At 32.7% G+C, this 15,495-nt stretch overlaps 1 long non-coding RNA gene across 1 annotated transcript; it reads left to right on the top strand.

Annotated features, from left to right (window-relative positions):
- Positions 1–558: 558 nt before the first annotated feature.
- Positions 559–13,046, top strand: LOC140043596 (uncharacterized). Its single transcript, XR_011844317.1, has 3 exons — positions 559–601; positions 2,046–2,139; positions 12,944–13,046. It is a non-coding gene; the product is annotated as an uncharacterized lncRNA (long non-coding RNA).
- The last annotated feature ends 2,449 nt before the right edge of the window (positions 13,047–15,495 follow it).

Below are 15,495 nucleotides of genomic sequence, written 5' to 3'. Positions count from 1 at the left end.
TTTGTAATTAATTACAATGTAATTGGGTTTATAGTCGAACTTTTATTTTGGGGTCTGGCAGGACCAAGGCAGTGTCTTACTTCACTTAAGGCGAGAAGAGATGATATGTTTCTTACCTTTGGTATTAGCTCCAACCGAGAATTATATAATTTATGTTAAAATACAAACTTGAAAAATGTATATAAATCCTAACATGTTTTTATTAAATGATTGGTACAATGCTTTGACAAAAATACTAAAATTGTAAATGATATAATATTAGAACAAAGCCGTTTATGGTTGCCCTACTCGAATAAATTTCAATTCTTGTAATTTCTTCTAAGACAATTAGGCCTAAAATATACAAATGTATTTCATTTTTGTTTACTCTTCAGTTTTCAATTTAATATGAAATATTAGAAGAAGAACTTCAAGTATTGCAAAATATTGAAATATTGAAAAATGAACAGAAAATAAAATAATAAAAATACATTATGCTTAAAGTTTATGTTTCATTTTTCAGCAACCACTGAATGATTGGCAACTACAGAGTGCACTTCTTTCAATGGATGAATAAGTTATATCTTCAAACTGAGGGGGACTGCATTTTTTAAATGGCAAAGTAAGCTTTATATTTTATACCCAACAAACGTATAATATGTTAAATAGTTCAAAGAAAATTGTATTTACTAGATGGTACGCGAGCGAAGCGAGCGTACCATCTAGTAAATACAATTTACTGTCGTGCCCACAGATGGTTCTCGAATACACAGTAATTTCAGGGTAAAACATCTGGCGATTTCAAATGCACGTACCGCAGGACTATAATACATTGTCGTTTACAGAAACAAATAAGTAGGCAAAATGATTTATGTAGTCAACCAAAATTAGCACCCTGGGAATTACTTCCGAAAGAGAAACTTACCACAAAATGAGTCCAAATTGTTTATTCATTTAAAGAAACCCAATTAGGGTTGAGGGATGGGAAAGAGGATAGGTACAAAGAGGAACAATTTTTTATCCACGTTAGTAACGAAATATTGTTTTCCTTTTTTATAGGCCTATAAATAATATACCACTAACGGTGACTAAATATAGTAAAACATTTGCGATTTAATACGTTGTTAAAACTGTCACTGTCTAATTGAAATAGTAAAGTACATGTAATATTTTTTGTAATTATTAATTAATGCAAACGTTGAGAAGCAACTGTCAGTAATAAAGTTTATTTGTATATTACGTGTTTATATATCTAACAGTAGAGCCTACCCATAATCACAGTAATACAGTTTATTTGTATATATTTTTTACATCTAACAGTATTCACAGTAAGAAATGTTTCTATATATTTTTTTACATCTAACAGTATTCACAGTAATGTTCGATTCAAATGACGACCAAAAATGGTTCATAGGTATTTGCAGTACTGTATTGTCAAAGTATTGCAAGTTTATTCTCCAAGGGCTCATAAATTTACCTACTTGTGTTAAACCAAACTGGCAGACTGAGAGATTGGAATGTTCCATTCATCGCAAATAAATACATTTGTAAAAACGTAAATTAAATCTATCAAAATAGTATTTTTTAAAGAAAATCGGCCTGTCTTCAACATTATGATGCTATACTCGAGCAGTTCAACCGGTTTTCAGCTATTAAAGACAATTATCGTAGAAGGAGATAGGAAAATGCGAAGCGTCCTCGTATTATTGTGTGCGGGTATTTTTCAAGTTGGACATCCATTAGACAGTGTATACCACGATCAGAAAACACCCCTATTCGGGGCAAATCGTTGAACCTAAATTCGTTTTAATCGTCAATAACTAATTATCTAACTCCATTTAATTAGTAAACAGGGTTACATCAGGTGGTTAAAATCAGTACCGAAAGTACGAACCAACTTTATATTCCATCGAGTAAAAATTCTAGAAGTAAAGCGCGATTTACCGAATTTTGCCCTTACGTAAATTTATATATAGATTATTGTTTAGAAACATGACAAGCAAACATATTAACATCATCGACCGAGTATTCTTGCCATGATTCATTTTTATCTTCTTTATTTCCAGAAACGTATTGCTAAGAACTGTAGGATATGGATATTTGGAAGAAATTGAAGAAATATGTAAAACATATCCACATCTTGTGAACTCCGTAGATAAGGTATTAGACATGCCCCAAGTCTGTATTATCTTTTTTTTTTATTTAGGCCTATTTGTTTTTATTTCGACCGCGATTTTTGTCTGAAAATACAGACTTGTGAAACACGTATAGAAATCGATTTGCAGACCGCAAACATCCGATAAGAATGACGTAGTTTATCATACCGTATTTGGCTATATGGGGCGGGCGGTATGTAAATATGGATTTCGAATCAACCAATGATCATTTTGTTTCAAAATGAAAAAGATCGAGTACGTACAGTGCTGAATGTACGATCGAGACTGTTGAAATATAAAATCGTAATGCCAAGTTGTTTTGTTTATTAATTGTTTAGTCCTTGGCCTAGGCCTCTTTCGTAGGTCCTACTCAATTCGCACGTATGACCTGCCAAATAAAACGCCAATAAAGTAGGCCTACATACCACCACCGGCGGCACACAACAACAGGGCTACACCACCACACAGAACAGGACAGGGTCTGGGTGGGAATTAAATCAAAATTATCTCCGCGTAATAAATGATCCATTCAATGTTTGATTTGCGGAGAAGCTTGCCTATCATATCACGAGTTTTCATGTTCTTGGGAAAAATCCCATCAAATGTTTACCAGACTACTAGGCATATAAAATAATGTCTAGCCTTCAGAAACTTTCATAAATGTACCCAAGTACACGTTGTCTAAACGTAACATAGCGCATGCGCATCATCTTTGTTGTTGAGTCTTTGAAATTCTGAAATATGAATATTAAAACGGTGTACGAGTGAGTAGCCAATCGCATGCAGCTGAAACTAGTCAACCGGATAATCGTATGCACCAAGAATTCTTGGTGTCAAACCACGTGACTTGTGCGTGTTTCCCCAGACGGAGTATCCAAAATCAAGTAGTATACGTATGAAACGCCATATGTGCCAAAATATTTATCTTTTTACTAATATTAAGACAAAACTCCGTCTGGAACCCAGACTAATAAGGTATAGAAACTATATTTATTTGAATTTGAATATGATATAAATCATCACCATGTTTACGGTAACCTCAAGGGTGAAAAACACGAAAACGTTTATATAATGTATGACAACATTACTAAGAACCAATAACAAACAAACAATCTACTCTATACTATAACTACGGTCTCACTTGCCACTTCTTTGAGTTGAGATAAAACGTAATAGAAAGACAGAATGCGTGTAATCATGCCACAATGGAGGTAATTTATTGTATAATAGTATAGACATAACATACATTTAGAAATCGCAATACATCTAACGATAGAATCGTCTCAACTAACTACACTAGCTAGTGAGATTTCAAATATACGTAGGCTAACATGGTTTTTATCTTCAACAACAATTACATAATCATTAACTCAGTTACACATACTGCCGTTACATGGCTCCTTGCAATAGTTACACCAATCTTTTCATATTAAATTATTGTATGTGTTTTGTTGTCTTATATCACTGTTAAAGGGGGATTCTGGGTTTAAAATTGCTTTTAAATATCGTTTATTTATTAAATAAAAAATATTATAACAATATAGACATGTCAGAATGAAGAAGTAATAACGAGAAATTAAAAAAATTAAATTTCATATACATTTTAGGGTAAACTCATGGAAAGTCTGTTTTTCAGCAGCTTAGGGAAGCTCATTAATATTCATGAGATATTCACAAAAGCACGTCATCAGTGGATTCCAAACTCGCGACGTCAAGCTTACGTTGTTCTCTCTCCTCTGTCAAACGACGGCCATGGCACCCGATCATTGTGAAATACATTTTTTGTAGATTTGCTAAGCTAGGTCTAAAGTGTAATAATAACAGTAGTAGCATATATTTATTTGACATTTAATGAAATACAAAATTTAGTACAGATTCGGAGTCATAAATTATACTATTTTTATACCTCGAATTAATAGTACAGATCGTATATCGGCTTCACGTACTAGGCTAGGCCTAGCCTAAATCATTTTATTCATGCCGGGGTGAGAGCCATTTCTGACTAGGGATTCCATGCTACGATGGCTACGTTAAAACATTGGGGCCATCATTCATGGGCCTAGCTAGCCTATTACTAAACGATTGGCCCATAAATAACAAAACTCAGTCACGATTCCAAACCCATCCTATCAACCAAACTCCTAAACAATCTAAACCTAAAACGTTCTACAAAAATCGGCTGTAAATATTGAGGCAAAACAAGGTCCGATCGCCGTCCGCACGTATGGTGTCCCGATCGTCTAATAAGTAGGCCTAGTTTACTCTCCAAAAAAGCGGATACTGCATCAAGCAAGTAGACCGGTAGTAGGAAGGAGACCTAGCCGATCCGGCCCAGTTAAAAATTGAGCTAGCTAGTGTAGTAGACCCTATGCGAATTGATACTACCAGGCCTTTTACTATTATAGGCTACACTTGTTAAAATTAGCAATACTGCTGTACTTTTACAAATATTCTCTCTCATTCGAGCTATATTATCTATACCATTCCGGTAGGTTGAGTCGACCTTCAATCAAATACTGTACGTCATCGTTCATGTTGTGATTATAGACGGGGTATACTCGACCCGACCAGTTTGGTATTGTATACTGTATCTGCTTATCACGTGACGATGCCAGGCATGGCAGAGAGAGCACGTGTATCGTCGTCTCGCTCTCCTCGCTCTCAGCAGCAGGAATGTATACGTTACGCTTCATTGATTTTGAAGGCTTTCCCTAAGTCAGTGCGAAAATCGGCAAACGTAAAGTGCAAACTTATCTAATTTTTCACTGTTTTGATGGATTTTCATAGAAAATTGACTTTATAAATGGGAAGACCGACTAAAATTACATCAGATAAGTATAATTTTACAAGTAATTGATATGGTTAATGATAACGAGTCGTCGGAAGATTGACCATTTCACGAATTTCCTATTCTGTAACCACAGTGTGATTTTGCCGTAGCTGCACTTGTAATCTGGCCTCATTTCACAGCCTTCGTTCTGCTTCACTGGGCGCTTATATAAATTGAAACTTTTACCGTTCAAGAGACAAACAAATATATTTTACATTTTTTACTATTCATTTTAAACCCGGAACCCCCCTTTAAGTTTACCATTGATAGGCATATCTAAACAAGAAATATTTCTTACAAAAAACGCTCCTCGCTTATTGAGTAACAGTTTTAAAGATATATTGTCCCTCTGAAAAATATTTTTTTATTTCAAATTTGTTTTTGAATGTGTCATTTTATTGTCACATAATAGTTATTTTACCTGAAAAAATGTAATTACCAAATACTTCAATTGTCTGTCAGTGTCAGACAATGTGGTTTTTTAGTTATAATTAAACGTTTCTTTTCTCTTTCTATAATGTGAATTTTGTTACAGAAGTGAATAACTTTGATATGAAACAGACTCAATTTAGTTTATTTTATTGCTAAGGTCAAGTCTGGGGGTCACTTCATCAGGCCTTAGATACTTCAAGTGTGAAGTATCATATTACAAACAAAAACTTTCATGGACTGTTTTGATAATAATTCAATGATCTGACAGTGAAATACAGTATTGTCATGGGACTCATAAATACCAGAAATGCAGCTGCTACCTATAAATTATAGTGGAGTTTCCATTTTAACAAAAATGTCAAAGTGTAGTACTATAACTGCTGCTTGATTTCATCTAATTAATGAGTCATCTCGTGTGACGTAGTAGCGGGCTAGAGCAGCAGCGTGAAAAATATGCCTTACTACGTGTTGGTTCCTTTAAGGGGAATGAACATTCAATACATTTAATGTGATTTATAGTTCATTTTATCTGTCTGTTATAAACCCATTCTGAAGCAACTTTGTCAACATTAGTGTGGAATGAGCGAATATATTTTAGTTCTGAAGCAACTACCTTATACGCAATTCGTCATCGATTTCGGCCAACCGCCTTTGTTTTGTACCTGGTGAAGAAGTGTTGAACTACTCACCCATCCGGTATGTGATTGCTTACTGTCAGCACGCACGGCTCTACTGACTATATCACTCGGATTAGAAGATGTTTTCTATGGAAGTTGCATCGTTGATTTGTTGTACCCGGTTAGCTACATACACTTGATACCTTGTTTTTTTTAGCTGGGGTAACTTTGGCGTTAGCTAATAGTAGAGAAATAGAAGGAATATTATCATGAGTCATCAATCTTAAATACGTGCATTGACCACATACTACTTCACTACCATCTGAGATATAATGAATTTCCTTGTGGTTTGTAGCATCGACTGACTTGTAGTTTTCCAGCAGATGAACAATGTCTTCATACCACTTGGATTATATTTTGATTTTAGAATAAAAATATCTTTTAGGAATAGAAAGTTTTGCACCAAGTGATGCAGTGAGTGGAGAATATCGAGAATTCCCTATCCAAACTCAAAGTATCATTAATTGAATTCGTTAGTGGCTGAGAGTAAGCCAAATAGATTATGAACAAATCATTAAACAATGTTATGATTTTCAACATAGAAAAGTGCAACAAAATGAGCGATTTGGGTGAATGATGTAAAACTTATTATGTAGGCCTATAAATGGATTTGGCAACATGGCATGCTCAACAGGTCAACAATATTTTTTATTTCAAAATTTACAAAGGCGAGGCTTATTGAACGACACAATTCTATGAGATAATAGGTTACACTCTCTATAGCTCCAATATTTCACACGCAATCAATATAAATTATGTTGGAACGGAAGAATACTTAATTAAAATTACAAACATAGACACATTGTGACTAAACAAAGACTAGGAATATTATAACTAGAAAAAGGAAGATGGAATCGTATTAGGCCTAATAGTAGCCTAATGATAAACTATGAAAATTATGCTCTCTACAATCAATTGAAGATAAATTCCCTTTAGTTTATTCAGATAGTAGAACTAAGTATGTTTTCCTCTTACACAAATAATCCATCTAAATTAAAATATATTGTCCTTATGTCTACTACAAATACTGATCTCATTTAAGCTCAGAAAATATTGTTAAACGCACTCTATATACATTGTAGCCGTCTGCGCCAAAGTTTATTGAAACTACCCCCTCTATAATTATTTAACGGCAAGCATGCAGCGCATTTAAATCCATAGTTGCCATTTCTGGCATTATTATGCTTTTTGGCATTATTTGGAGGCCCACGGCATCTGGCATAATGCCGCGGCATTATTTAGCCGTTTTTAGCATAATCTGGCATAATTTTGTGTTTTTTGAACAACCAAAAAAATAATATTTCACAGAACAAAATTAAAATATTTTGTTTATAAATCTTGCAATTTAATACATATTATCACCTTATACAATATCATATCGTACAAAACAGATCTGTTCGGGTTTTCCGTACAATACAGTAGTTCTTCCATCCTTTCGTTTCGGACTTAATCGACTCTTCGGATAGGAAGGCTGCTCGAAAACTACCGTGTGTGCGATATTATAGGCAGTACAACAAATCCGAAGAGGCTAGCTATTGGCCAATTATGTTGCTCTATTTCAGAGTTCATGCAGGTTATTGGATCCCCAGATATAGAGACAATTGAACGAAAACATTATGAAAGGGGTTTTGTTTTTTCAGTTCATAATTATAAAGCGGCCGCACCCCTACCCCAACCCTTAAAATGTCAATTTCTGGTAACTTAGAAGCTCTAATTTTAAAAAGAATTTCTTCTAGAGAATTTGTTTTCCATATTTCAAATTATGTTCCATTTGAATCGTCGTAGCAACCCTATTTTTCCAAATGTTCTTCACCTCTCAGCCCCAGTAGTGGGCGAGATTTTTATTTCAAATTAAGTGCCATTTCCGCCCATTGAGCAGCTCTATTTTTCCAAATTTTCTTACCTCAGCACCAGCCATGGTGGAGCTGAGGTCCTGGAGACACTTAATATATATTTTTATTTCCTATTTTAAATTATAATTGCCATTTTCGAACTATGGTGGGCTAAGATCCTGGAGGTACTAATAAATATATTTTTATTTCATATCTGAAATTAAGTGCCATTTCCGGCCATTGAGCAGCTCTATTTTTCCAAATGTTTGTACCTCCAGTCCCAACCATGGTGGGGCTGAGTCCTGGAGACACTTAATATATATTTTGATTTCCTACTGTATTTTCAATTATAATTGCCATTTTCGAACTATGGTGGGCTAAGATCCCGGAGACACTAATAAATATATTTTTATTTCATATTTTAAATTAAGTGGCATTTAAATCAGCATTTTTCAAAATTTTCTTATCAACCATGGTGGGGCTGAGGTCCTGGAGACACTTAATATATATTTTTATTTCCTATTTTAAATTATAATTGCCATTTTCTAATTATGGTGGGCTAAGATCCTTTCATATTTGAAATTAAGTGCAAAGATCGAGCAGCTCTCATATTTCAGCTCAAAAATTCTAAATTTCCATGGCTGTAACAGGTTTTTTTTGGGGGGTGGGGGGGGAGAAGGGTTCGTGGGTTGGTGTTTGTTTCATTTGCAATTACCATTTTCGCACCCCATATTTTTAGAATTATTAGTTATTACTCACAAAACTAAAAATACAATTTTTGAACGACATAGGGATACAATTTAGGCCCTATTTTGTGTCAGTTGGGGTTTTACAAACGTTTATTAGACATACAACCGTTGGTGGCGCTGTTTAGGGCCTAATTTTGGGGATCTGGCATTATTTTTTCCAATCTGGCATTATTTGAGACAGGATACGGCATAATTTAAATTTTATCGCTGGCAACGCTGTTTAAATCTCACAGTTGATAAATAGGCCCTAGGCCTAGTAGGCCTAGCTAGGCCTAGTAGTTTAATTGTTAGTATTGTTGTTTGATTCAATTTTAACGCATTTATTGTTATTCCAAGAAGTTTGTTAATGACACTGGCCAAATGTGGTGAGACAGATTTTGTTACTGTTTATTTGTTATTTGATAGTTAAACGAGCATTTTATTTTAGCCCTAGCCTACTAGCCTACCTATTCTAGGCCGGCGCTAGTTCCGTTTCGCACCTGTCGTTTATTTCGACTCAAAATTGGTTAAGTAACTTTATCGTGAGTACCACACCTTAGAATTAAGCCTCTTTAATACTTTTACGAAGGAGATCACACAAAAAGTAAAATATAAATCCTTTAAATTGATGAATTTACAGACGTGTTTCTCGCACATCGGTTCGTGAATTTCGCATACTCGATGTTCAATGTTGTTGTTTCTATGGAGCGCTAAAAGAGCAATCATAATTGAGGGCTAAAAACTCAGTAAATTGTGTATATTTAATGCATTTATTGGTGAAAATTACGTTCAATTTTATCATATTTTGTCAATGCAACAAAAATATTACTGTTGATACTGTACATGGTTTTTTCAGGAGCTTTTTTTTAGTTAGGAATGAAAATCGACAAATTCATCATCATATTACATGTACTGTAGGGGTATACCTTAATCTAAATAATATGCCTCTTAGTCTTACTCTTAGGTTGGTTGCTATTTGAAAACAGCAAATTATTAGCAGTAAAATGTTACAGCATTTTTATTGACAAAATATATTACAATTAAACGTGTATTTCAATAATAAATGCATTAAAAGAAGACGCATTCCACTGAGGTTTTAACCATCTATTGTTGTTGCTCTTTTGGCGCTCCATAGAAAGGAAAATATTGAACTTCGAGTATGCTAAATTCGCGGCGAACGGTATGCGAGAAACATGTCTGTAAAATCATCAATTTAAGGATTTATTTGTTACTTTTTATGTGATTCTTCTTCATAAAAGTACTTATGAGGCCCAATTTTAAGGTGTGGTATTCACAATAAGTTGCTTAACAATTTGGAGTCAAAAGGAAGTCGAAATAAAAACAGGTGCGAAACGGAACTAGACGCTAGCCAAATTGTGAGGCCCTATATACTCCGTATAATGTGTAGCGGTGGGCTAGCAACGTTGTAGGTTTTATTTAATCCTGTTGTGTTGCATTTCTTTCTAGTTTTCACCGGATTGTAAGAAAGTACATTAATAAAGAATAGTTTCCGAAATGTCATATAGTGTGTTTCTTTATTGACCATACCTCGGGTTGGCACCGGCACATGTAGGCCTAGGCCTATATTATTTCGGCCAAAGACCATAATAATAAGTGTTTCTTGGATCATTCAAAGGAACGAAAGAAATTAACCAACTGGTCCGTAATTCAGATGCTAACGGTTCGTCTAAGTGTAAATTCTGCTTGCACATAGCCTGTAAAACTTTCCTGTAATGTACAGGAGCTGCGAAACTAAATGGATCATAAATCGAACAAATAGAACCTAAAATAGTTCATCTTAGCTCAGTTCTCATCTATATCTATTAGTATCTTTTAAAATACAAGCAACAAATAAAATATATAAAGTGCATATAACTGGAAAATAAAGAGAAAGAACAGAAACGCGGACATTGGTGATAACTGATAACTGTAGATGCACATGACTTGAAGTCAGCTTTTTCGGAAGCGTAAACCCAACAATGGATCGTAAAAACTAGCCGATCACTGACATGACGGGGGTGAATTATGCGGCGTTGGCAAGCATCCACAGCTTGGAAAGGTGAAATACAGCACAAAGAGGCAATGAAGTACTGTATATGAGAATGTTTGACAATAACTATGTAGGCCCTAAACCACAATATTTTAATTTGTGAAAAATGTAATAATGATGAAATACCAAATAGCTCTGAGAAATGTAAAATAAATTGTCTTTCTTGTCACTTTTTATTATATAAATATAGTAAAAATATGATAACATGGGTAAAATGCAGACAGTACGACACCCATAGGATAAAATACAAAAGCAACAAATATTTAAAAACCGTTCACCCGAAATACGTAATATTTTCTTTTTTAATTGTAGAATGAAGGTGGGATAGATAATAGATTAATAATAAACAATATTTAGTGAATTCACCGTAGAGTGTATTGGTGGAATTCGCAATTATTTTTTGAAGGCGGTTTGATAAATACATACAGATCTACAAATTCAGTATTCACAAAAGTTTACTTGAATCTAAACGAAATGTATAGGATCATTTGATGTTTGTATCATTTCAATTAGCCACGTGTGAAAAAGAGGAATTCAAAACCGGGTAAAAATCATGAAACAAATTGTCAGCAACAAGATTAAATTTTGTCGGCGACTATCACCATTTAATTATGTACTGTACATCCTTGCGGGTCCAGTTTTGTTAGGCACTTCATTTCAAAAGATGCCATTTACCTACGGAATTTTATAGGCAATCATAAATAAATTCTTGTTAACCGTGTCATGCATTGTAAAAGCAGGAAAACATTTCAACTCGACCTAACGTCAGGAAGGACATACTTCAACAAGGAAGGAATCAGCACATGTAATGATCTTAATCTTTGCGGTCCAACGCGGTCATGATCATTGTCCACCTTAGTTTTTGGTCAACTGATCGGAAGGCAAGCGTTATCGTAAGAAAATGGCTCAATCGGAAACAGAAGCAGGTCTTACGCAGACTGGAAACCAGGCTTAAAAGGTGATGTGCTGGATCGCTTCCCGCAAGTTGGTGTCCTTTCTACTAATGATATCGTTCAGTCACATTTCATGTGATGCTTTATTGATAGAGTTTGGTAGCGTAGACAGAGATTTATTATTACTTAAAAATCAGTGACGTTATAATTCGTAGTAGTTAAAAAGTTAATTTTAGTCAGCTCTCGTTTTAAGCAAACCGGTAGCATCATAGAACCATTTTCAAGATCAAGTATACAAAATAATAATATTAAGTTCACTAAGCACCAAATTGGTCGGCTATCTCTATTTTTGTCATTACATTTTGTAATAAAATGATAAATTAAACGTCCTTTATTAAATAATAATAATAATTAAATTAATTATAGTTATTAACTATCACCATAAAAATTACGATATATAAATACCATGTACAGCTGTCAAATTTTAGATTAAAAAAGACACTAACATCAATACTTTCAAATGTATGTTCATTGCTAACACATCTACAGTACATGTTCAAAGTTAAAATCTGCTTTTAAATGTTCATTGCTAAACACTTCTGCACGTCTAAGTTAAAATCAGCTTTTAAATGTTCATTGGTAACACATCTGCACGTCTAAGTTAAAATCAGCTAGTTGTATTACTTTCTTACTATCAGGTGTTTTCTTTACAGTTTACAGTCACTATTAATGAATTACAAAATGAATGTTAATTACTAAATTAATGAATTAATATTATTAACGTTATTGTCCGTATTAATTAACACTCAATAGTTAATATAAATGAGCTCACGTATAAACCAACCCTGTATTTGTATAATTTGTTTTTCATTGTGAAACACAAGTAATATTTTTGTTATCAAAGTAAGATAAATTATAATTTAAAAGTATTTTAAACATCATTTAACAAGACGCTAAAATCAATACTTTCAAAATGATGTTCATTGCAAAATCCTCTGCATTTCTTAATTGATATCAGTTAGTTATTATTTTCTTAATACCATGGTATTTCTTTATAATTTATATCACCCGATTCTGTAGCTGTTAGTACACTCAGTGTGGAAGACTGTCGACAGTCTACCAGAGACCTATCTGACTGTATTAATGACAGCGATATCGTGTATTAAAGGTACTTAATATAGTCAGATAGGTCTCTGGTAGACTGTCGACAGTCTTCCACACTTCCACAGCTACAGAATCGGGTGTTTACATTCACTCTTAATGAATTACAAAATGAATGTAGAAAAGGATAAATATGTAATATAATAATAATACATGTATTCTTTAAAAAAATGCGTCAAGTTTAATCTAACTTTCTTCTTTCCAGGAGGGAAATACACCACTACATGAATACTTTTTGTTTGGCGTTGATAATGTAGAGATAGTGAACAGTCTCATAGCTCACGGAGCATCAATCACAGCAACAAACAATGTAAATTGCTCTTACAATGATTTAAAAATCATTAACGTAATTATTCGTATTAGTTAACACTCAAGTGAATTTACATTATCTCCCGTTATATGCAAACCCTAGATTCGTTTAATGTGTTTTTCATTGGAAAATGTATAGTTGTTATCAAAGCAAAAATACAATTATATTGAAAATCGTGTAGCTGTAGCATTTTAGAATGAACAAGACGCTAAATTAATACTTTTAAAATGTGTTCAGTGCTAACCCCTCTGTATTATAATAATTAAAATCAGCAAGTTGTATTATTTTCTTAATACCAGGTTTTTCTGTATAATTTACAGTCACTCTTAATGAATTACAAAATTAATATAGAAAAGGATAAATATGTAATATAATAATACTTGTATTCTTAAAAAAATGCGTCAAGTTTAATCTAACTTTCTTCTTTCCAGGATGGAAACACACCGCTACATAGACACGTTGTGTATGGCCGTGGTAATGTAGAGATAGTGAACAGTCTCATAGCCCACGGAGCATCAATCACAGCAACAAACAATGTAAATTACTCTTTTACAATGATTTAAAAATCGTAACGTAATTATTCGTATTAGTTAACATTACAAGTGAATTTAAATTGTCCCCCGTTATAAGCAAACTCTAGATTCGTTTATTGTGTTTTTCTTTAGTAGAAAAAATGTATAGTTATTATCAAAGCAAAAATACAATTTAAAATATATTGAAAATCGTGTAGCTGTAGCGTTTTAGATCGAAAAAGACGCTAAATCAATACTTTTAAAATGTGTTCATTGCTAACCCCTCTGTATTATAATAATTAAAATCAGCAAGTTGTATTATTTTCTTAAAACCATGTCTTATTTATAATTTACAGTCACTCTCAATAAACTACAAAATGAAATATAGAAAAGGATAAATATGTAATATAATACTACCTGTATTCTTAAAAAAAAATGCATCAAGTTTAATCTAACTTTCTTCTTTCCAGGGTACAAGTTGTATTATTATTTTCTTAAAATGTGTTCAATGCTAACCTGTATTATAATAATTAAACTCAGCAAATTGTATTATTTTCTTCTTATTTTCTTATTACCTTATTATAATTTACAGTCACTATTAAATAATTACAAAATGAATGTAGAAAAGGATAAATATGTAATATAATACTACCTGTATTCTTAAAAAAAATGCGTCAAGTTTAAACTAACTTTCTTCTTTCCAGAATGGAGACACACCGCTACATGAACACGTTAGGTATGGCTGTGGTAATGTAGAGATAGTGAACAGTCTCATAGCTCACGGAGCATCAATCACAGCAACAAACAATGTAAATTACTCTTTTAAAATGATTTAAAAATCATTAACGTAATTATTCGCATTAGTTAACACTATAAATTAATCTAAATTACCTACCATTATAAACAAACACTAGATTCGTTTAATGTGTTTTTCATTGGAAAAAATGTATAGTTATTATCAAACCAAAAATATAATTTAAAATATATTAAAAATAGTGTAGCTGTAGCATTTTAGATTGAACAAGACGCTAAATCAATACTTTTAAAATGTGTTCATTGCTAACCCTTCTGTATTATAGTAATTAAAATCAGCCAGTTGTATTATTTTCTTAAAACCAGGTCTTCTTTATAATTTACAGTCACTCTCAATAAACTACAAAATGAATATAGAAAATGATAAATATGTAATATAATAATACTTGTATTCTTAAAAAAATGCGTCAAGTTTAATCTAACTTTCTTCTTTCCAGGATGGAAACACACCGCTACATACACACGTTTTGTATGGCCGTGGTAATGTAGAGATAGTGAACAGTCTCGTAGCTCACGGAGCATCAATCACAGCAACAAACAATGTAAATTACTCTTTTACAATGATTTAAAAATCGTAACGTAATTATTCGTATTAGTTAACATTACAATTGAATTTAAATTGTCCCCCGTTATAAGCAAATCCTAGATTCGTTTAATGTGTTTTTCATTTGAAAAATGTATAGTTATTATCAAAGCAAAAATACAATTTAAAATATATTAAAATTGTGTAGCTGTAGCATTTTAGATTGAACAAGAGCCTAAATTAATACTTTTAAAATGTGTTCATTGCTAACCCTTCTGTATTATAATAATTAAAATCAGCAAGTTGTATTATTTTCTTAAAACCATATCTTCTTTATAATACAGTCACTCTCAATAAACTACAAAATGAGATATAGAAAAGGATAAATATGTAATAATTATAATACTACCTGTATTCTTTAAAAACAATGCGTCAAGTTTAATCTAACTTTCTTCTTTCCAGGGTACAAGTTGTATTATTATTTTCTTAAAATGTGTTCAATGCTAACCCATCTGTATTATAATAATTAAACTCAGCAAATTGTATTATTTTCTTCTTATTTTCTTATTACCTTATTATGATTTACAGTCACTATTAAA

This window comes from Antedon mediterranea, chromosome 3 (assembly GCF_964355755.1).
Source record: "Antedon mediterranea chromosome 3, ecAntMedi1.1, whole genome shotgun sequence".
Classification (NCBI taxonomy): Eukaryota; Metazoa; Echinodermata; class Crinoidea; order Comatulida; family Antedonidae; genus Antedon; species Antedon mediterranea.
This window is presented reverse-complemented; position numbering and strand designations above follow the sequence as displayed.